Source organism: Cavia porcellus, unplaced genomic scaffold, assembly GCF_034190915.1.
Source record: "Cavia porcellus strain 051 isolate PalLab524CR breed Dunkin Hartley unplaced genomic scaffold, mCavPor4.1 scaffold_8, whole genome shotgun sequence".
Lineage (NCBI taxonomy): Eukaryota > Metazoa > Chordata > Mammalia > Rodentia > Caviidae > Cavia > Cavia porcellus.
In genome coordinates this window covers 87,345,892-87,353,021 of record NW_026947491.1, presented here as the reverse complement: position 1 = coordinate 87,353,021, position 7,130 = coordinate 87,345,892, and the positions used below count along the sequence as shown (strand labels likewise).

The 7,130-nt window shown below is 38.9% G+C and overlaps 1 pseudogene; it reads right to left on the bottom strand.

The window, feature by feature from the left end:
• Positions 1-5,226: 5,226 nt before the first annotated feature.
• On the bottom strand, positions 5,227-6,892 carry LOC134477185 (asparagine--tRNA ligase, cytoplasmic-like; annotated as a pseudogene).
• Between the last annotated feature and the right edge of the window lie 238 nt (positions 6,893-7,130).

Genomic DNA, 7,130 nt, shown 5'->3' with positions numbered 1-7,130 from the left:
TAATGGATGACATATTGTCATCTTAGAAATATTTGTTCAAGTTACAAAATTAAAGCTTATATAGTGGACATTCAAACTGTGAGACCAAACAGTTCTGTTCAATGATCCAACAAAACTCAGTAATATCATTGTCTATCTTCTACACTTAACTATACATGCAGTTATATCATTTAGAGCACTTTCTTTTCCTCTCTTTTGTACAATGACTATTTACACACTTTGGGTTTTATTGCTCCCACAGTTCTTATTACTTTTTTTGGAAGAGAGTAAAACCAAATGTGCCATAACAGAACAGAGTTGGTCAAATCAAAAGGGTGGACATAATAGATAATGTAAAAACATAATACAAGGTGGTCAACAATGGTTATCATAATGCCTCCCGCTATCTCTAATAGAATTGCCTATATCATCAGTTATAATAAAATTGAACAAAACAGTAAAGAACGAAACCAACAAAACCAAAACATTGGAGACATTACAGGTCTTCAAAAGTAGATAATAGTCAACCAGAATGGGTGTTATAATGAATCCCTCTATCTTCACAGCTGTTGCCTATACTTTTGAACCTGGTACTATCAAGCAAAACAGAATAGAGGAACATCAGTCAAAACAAGATGGTGAGAGTAATACAGGGTTTCAAATCAAGTTAATAGCAAGTCAAAGTGGGTTACTATAATATATCCTACTATTTTTTATTTGTTTTTCCCTTAATTAAAAGGATAAAAATAAAAAAGTAAATAATAAAATGGAGATTGAGATAAAAGAAGGCATAACAACAAAACAGCGCAGATCAAAACATAACCATTTAAGCAAAATAGTGTTTCACCACAAGATAATCCCGACATAAAAGTAGTTACCATATTGTCTCTTTCCTTGAAATCTTTGAGTATAACTTCGTATACTGTAGCATCAAATATATTAAAACAATGTAAAACCATTCAAGAGAATGACAGTAGTACAGGGTATTTAGGATCAGCTAACAGAAAATGAACAATGGTTTCTGTATAATCTCCTTGTCTATAAAAGTTTTTGTTTATACTATCACATATAATAAAATCCAATAAGATACAACATGCTAAGACCAATGGAGACAGAAGAGCAAAAGCTTGATGAGACTTCAAAACAAGATGATACTAAATCAGCATTACCTATTATGATGTCGTTTTCTCCAAAATAGCTGTGCCTAGCATCCAATCTTCTCTGCCTCATTTCTGTTGAGCTCTTTTTCTGTCATTAGTTGTCAGTTTGTCTTCTTCATTTTGTTTTCTGCTCCATTCATTGTGGCCTCTCTGCCACTATTTCTGGATTCTTCGTATTTTTCTTTTTTAGAATATCCTGCAGTATTCTCTGTAAGGTTGAATTGGTGGTTGCATATTCCCCTAGTTCCTCTTTATCTTGGAAGCACCTTGTTTTTCCATCAATTTCCAGGGATAGTTGTGCAGGATATATCAATCTTGGCTGGAGGTTATTATCTTTCAAAGCTTGAATTATATTCCCCCATATTCTTCATGATTTGATGGTTTGTGCCGAGAAGTCTGCTGTAATTCTGATGGATGTTCCCTTGTAAGTGATCTGTTTCTTGTCTCTGATGGCTTTTAATATTCTGTTCTTATATTGGATTTCTGGTATTTTGATTATTATATGCCTGGGTGTAGCTCTGTTTGGGTTGTAGGTGGCTGGGGTCCTGAATGCTTCATATATCTGAATATCTTTACCTTTTGCCAAGTTAGTACAATTCTCCTGGATTATTTCTGTGAGTAGCTTTTGTAGTTCATTTGTTTGTGTCCCTACCTCTTCTTTTATGTTCTTAATTCTTAAGTTATAGATCCTCTTACCATCTTCTAGTCTTTGTATTATTGCTGTTTGTTTCTTTGTTATTTTTAAGAAGTTTTTCATTTCATGCTCCCATGTTACAAATCTGGCCTCCAGTTCAGATAATCTAACCTTAGTTTCTTTCAAGCTGTTATGCACATTTTTTATTCTTAAGTTATAAATCCTCTTGTCATCTTCTAGCCTTATATTGTTACTGCCTGTTTTCTTGTTATTTTTAAGAGAGCGTTCCTTTCATGATTACACATTGCAAACTTATCTTCAAGTTTTGTTAATCTATCTCTAGTTTCTTTCAGGCAATGTTCCCAGCCTTTGATGGAGTTTTTAATTTCCTGGTAATCTCTTTGAGACTCTTTGAATTGAATTTCATGTATTCTAGGTTTTAAAAAATATTCTTCATCAAACATTTCTCTCCTTTTTTTGTGTTCCTCCATTCTTCTGTCTGTGTTCTTGAGAGGTGCTTAGTATTTTTTAATTAATCTTCTTATGTCTTGCTTTACTTGAATTAATACTTCAGTTTTGAACTTGTCTATGATATCATGAGATATCTCTTTATGTCAGCTGATGCCGTGTCTGATATTGCATGTTTTCTGTCCTCAGTCTCTTCTGTATTTACCTCTCCTAGATCAATAGTCACTGGTTTGGGAGCTAGGGGCTTTTTCTTATTTCTTTCTCTTTGTCATGTTTCTGGTTTCTTCCATATAGGTGTATGGTGGAGGTTCCAGCCCCTTTCTATATTGGTTATGGTTCTTCCGAAGTGTGCTGGATAGGAATTGCTGCTCTCTTCATTTTGCTGTTGGTCATTGAGGTGCAAGCAGGGGCAGTGTGGGCTGGCCCCTCCCCTTTTAGCCAGTCAACCAGCAGGGGCCTTCACCATGTTTGTGTGTGCCGTGTGGACAGAGCCGGTTGGGACAACTTTGGGGCCAATTTTTTCCCTGGCTATTGAGTCCCAGCCTCAGGTGTGACCCAGTCCTAGCAGATCCCACCAATCTGCTCTGGGCAGGGAGCAACCAACTGAAGTCACTGCTGTTCCTTGTTGAGGCCCATCCCATCTGACTCCAATGTGTTGTCCAGTTGGTCATCCCTTTCTGTGGGAGGGTCATATTCCAAGCACTCACTGTAGGTTAGTGTAAGTCTCCACACTGGCCCTGTTCTCCGTTGGGCTCACAGACCCCTGACTTTAGTGTGACTGCAGCTCTGGTGGTGAGTGAGCTGTGACTGCAAGTTTGGGCAGCTCCAGCAAGAGTGCAGTGGCTGCAAATCTGAGTGGCTCCAATGGTAGCGCCGTGACTGTGAGTTTGACTAGCTTCTTTCTCTTTAATTTCTTCCTGGGTTGAGAGGATCCGTCTTCCTCCATCTGGTCTTCTCCAGAATGTTTTAGTCCGTCATCTGAGCTGTTTCTCTCAGGGAGGCTCTGTATTTTTCTGCTTTCTGAGCCGCCATCTTTAGCTCCCCTTCTCCATCAATAAAAGATACTTTTGTGGGGATACTTTAATCTGGGTTGGAGGTTGTTTTGTTTTAGGTCTTGAAATGCTTTGCTGTAAGCTCTCCTTTACTTGAGGGTTTGTGTTGAGATGTCTGCTGGTTCTGGTGGGCTTTTTTTGTATAGTTGACTTTTTCTTTTCTGTAACATTATTTAATATTCTGTTCTTGGTTGAATTTCTGGAATCTTGACTATTATATGTCTCGACATAGATTTCTTTTCATCATGGTTAATTGAAGTACATGTGCCTCACTTATCTGAATGTTGAATTCTTTTTCCATGCTTGGCAAGTTTTCTGCCTTGACTTCTTTGAACAGGTTTTTATGTCACTTCTGCATCCCCTCCTTTTTCATTGATTCTGATCAATCTTATGTTATTCGTCTTTGCTTCATCCATCAGTGGTTAGATTGATTTTTCATAGTTTCTTGCTATTTTTAAGAAATCTTTCTTTTCATGATCAATAACCACAGTCCTGTTTATATCTGATTTCTGTCCTCACATGGGTTAATTCTGCTGCATACATTTTCAATGGAAATCTCCTGGCTATCTGAATCTGTTTTGTGGATTCCATTTTTTTTCTACATTGGGCTTTCATGATTTCCATCATTTTCCTAATCTTCTGTGTTTTTTTCCTTTCATTAATGTCTGCTCTAGATTCATTAACTGTGTCCTTTATTATGGTCACTGTCTCAGTAGTTATCTAAGAAATAATTTCCAATTTGATTTTTTTCATCTGCTTTGATACTTCCACTGTTAGCACTTTACTGAGTATGGGTGAATGACTTTCCAATTGTTCCACCTCACTGGCCTTTTGGTTTGCCTTTGGTGACCAGGAAGCCTGCCTTGCATCTTGCTTCTGTATCTTTTCATCTTTCTCTTTATTCTCTCTCTCTCATTTAATTCCTGAGTTGATGCTTGTAAATTGCTTATGGCAGGGAACTTTATTGCTAGTATAGAGAGCCCTTAAGAAACTATTTCTCAGAAATATCTTCCACTTGTAGTTGGTTTGTGGGTTTTTAATCTGTTACAAGATCATATCTCTTCAATTTACTGGGGATGAGAAGTTGTTGCCTCTTTGACCTAGACCCTGGCCTACAGTATAGTTTGTAAGCCTCAAGAAATCTTAGTTTTGGCATACAAGGAAGAACAACTGATTAGAATAATTATGTCACCATGGCTAAATCAGTACAATCAGTGATGACAACAGTATCAAACACTGCCTAGAAAATTACAAAATATGGCAACTATTAATTTGTTACCTTTAATCATATAAAGTAGGTTTGTGTTTATATAACAAAATCTAAAACAAACCAGAAAATTGTGCACACTAAAATATGCCCTTGATATGATGATTTTACTCTCAGGGCAGAAAATTTGAGAAAGGGTTAGGGGGAAAAGTAGAGAAGTGAAAGAAGAGAAAGAGATTAAAAGCAAGGTTGGAGGACAAAAGAAGATATACAAACTTTGGTGTTATGGTTTGTATCTAGATGTCCCCTAGAGCTTTGTGGGGTTATAGGGTTTTTTTTTTTTTTTTGAGGTTCCTGAATCTAGAGTGTGATTTTGTCATAGTACAATGCGGGGATTAAGGGTGTTGGGACTAAGGGTGGGTGTTGCTGGACCAGCCCACTGATTGGATTGGCAACACCCTAATCCAGGTAGACTGGATACAATATAAGGGACAGAAAAAAGCTTATTTTTCTCTCCTTTCTTGTTGCTTTTTCTGTTTTCTTTTCTTTTTTCCCCCCAGTAATGTGCACTCCTTTTTATCAAAGTGGGAATAAAAAGACAAGACAGAAACAGATACACTCTAAGCGAACAATAAAGAGAAAATTTTGGCGTTTTTTTTTCTTTTAAAGAGGCAATCTGTTCTTTTCATGAATTGTATTCTTTCCTGCATACTTGAGAGAAATCAACTATGGCTTGCAGCGCTGGACAAACCAAGGGTACAAGCACACATCTTGGATGTGATATCTGTTCAGGATCCAAGCCAGAAATCGTTCCAAGCCCAAGACATATCCTCCGTGAGGGCATGTACCGTATTTTCTCTGATCTGTGTACCAGTAGTAGAGAGTGTGATCAATGCCTTCCCTTTTATGACCTGCCAGGATTGCTTCACTGTCCCAGATATGCATGGAGCCTCCCACGATCTTACCAACATTGGGCATCAACATGTCCACTGATTCAGTAAGATCGGGTCCTCAGAACATCGCTGCATATAGAAGGACTTGATCTCCACAGGAAATCAACACAGCAAGATTGGCTCATTAATGGTGTCTGTCATCAGTCTCTCAGGAGCTTCTGGGATATCCTCTCCAAACTCATAAAAGTCCCATCTTCTTTCTTTACATTGTGTTCTTTCAGCCACACAATAGCATCTGTGTAGTTCATCCTTTTGAAAGGCCATTTGGGGGGTTTGAAGTTTGCATTGAGGTCAGACAGTATGCTTCCTGCTGGTGACTTTTAGACTCTATGTACGATATTACAAACCAAGTCCTCCAACCGGTTCAGAAGGTCTTCGAAGGTCAGGAAATGGCACTCTGCTTCCACATGAGTGTACTTAGCCAGGTGCCTTTGGGTTCTGGATTGTTCTGCCCTGTATGACTGTGCAATACAAAACACGTCTCTCAGCGAGGAAAGGCAGGTCTCCAGGTACAACTGAGTGGACTGAGTCAAAAATGCCTCTTCTTTGAAGTATTCCAGCTTGGAGAGTGTGGAGCCACCTTCCACCTATGTCCTCACTAGTGTTGGAGGAGTCACTTTGTTGTAGCCTCTATCAAAGAAGTGCTCTCAGAAGCAGGCAGTGATTACAGAATTTGCCTTCAGGATTTTGGACATGTTTTCTCCCTGGATCATCATGTGCCTGTTGTTGAGCTGGACGTCAATGTCAGACTCCTTGTTGATCAGGTTATCAGCTCCTCCAGCAGGGGCCAAGCCTATGAGCTCCCAGAAGTCATCTCGAGCCTGCTTGCCCTTTGGGATAAGATTCAGTGTTCCATATACTGCAATACTACACTCGGTGGACAATACTACTCCATTGTAACACAGACACAACTCATCTGACAAGACACAGTGAAGATAACTGTACCATCTCACAACACCAGGAACATTAAATTCTTTCCTTGTCTATGAAGCCTATGGACCCAGCCAAACACCTTTACTCTTTGGCTTCTATAGCCTTCTAAAGCACAAATCTCTGCACACTTTGGCTCTGGCAGACTTGGATCCTTTTTGATGGATATCTTCTTGGTTTCTTCCAGGTTCTTTTCTCTTCTCAAACTATCTTCTGCCTCTCTCTTCTCCTGGGATTCAGTCTTCATTTGTTCCCTATGCCACATTTTTTAAATGTTCTTCATTTTTGACTTAGAAATAACGTCCCACCTCTCATTTTCTTTTTGTGAATCTACGTGAATGGTAGGGAATTGTTCTTTTCTTTTCATCAAAGCCTAAAGAGGTCTAAAGACTTCTTTTAAATGGTTTCTCCTTGGTTTCATCTCCTGTAGCATGATTTCCCTCTCGATCTGATATATACAGCTCTGCCAGTACCATGCCTACTGTCGCCCTGGTCACTTCCAAGGACATCGTCTCCAACACCACCGCCACAGCACAGTCTCCCTAATGTGCTCACTTTTGCTGTTTTCTACTGTCACAAACTGTTGCCCTTCTGCCATGTGCCGCTGTGCCTTGGAGCTGGCTGATTACAGACTGAAATCTCTACAAACTGTGAGCAAAATAAACTTTTCCTCCTTTAACTTTGAGTGTCATGCATTTTATCTTAGCAAAGAGAAAAGTAACTAAAACATTTGGAGAACTGGTGAAA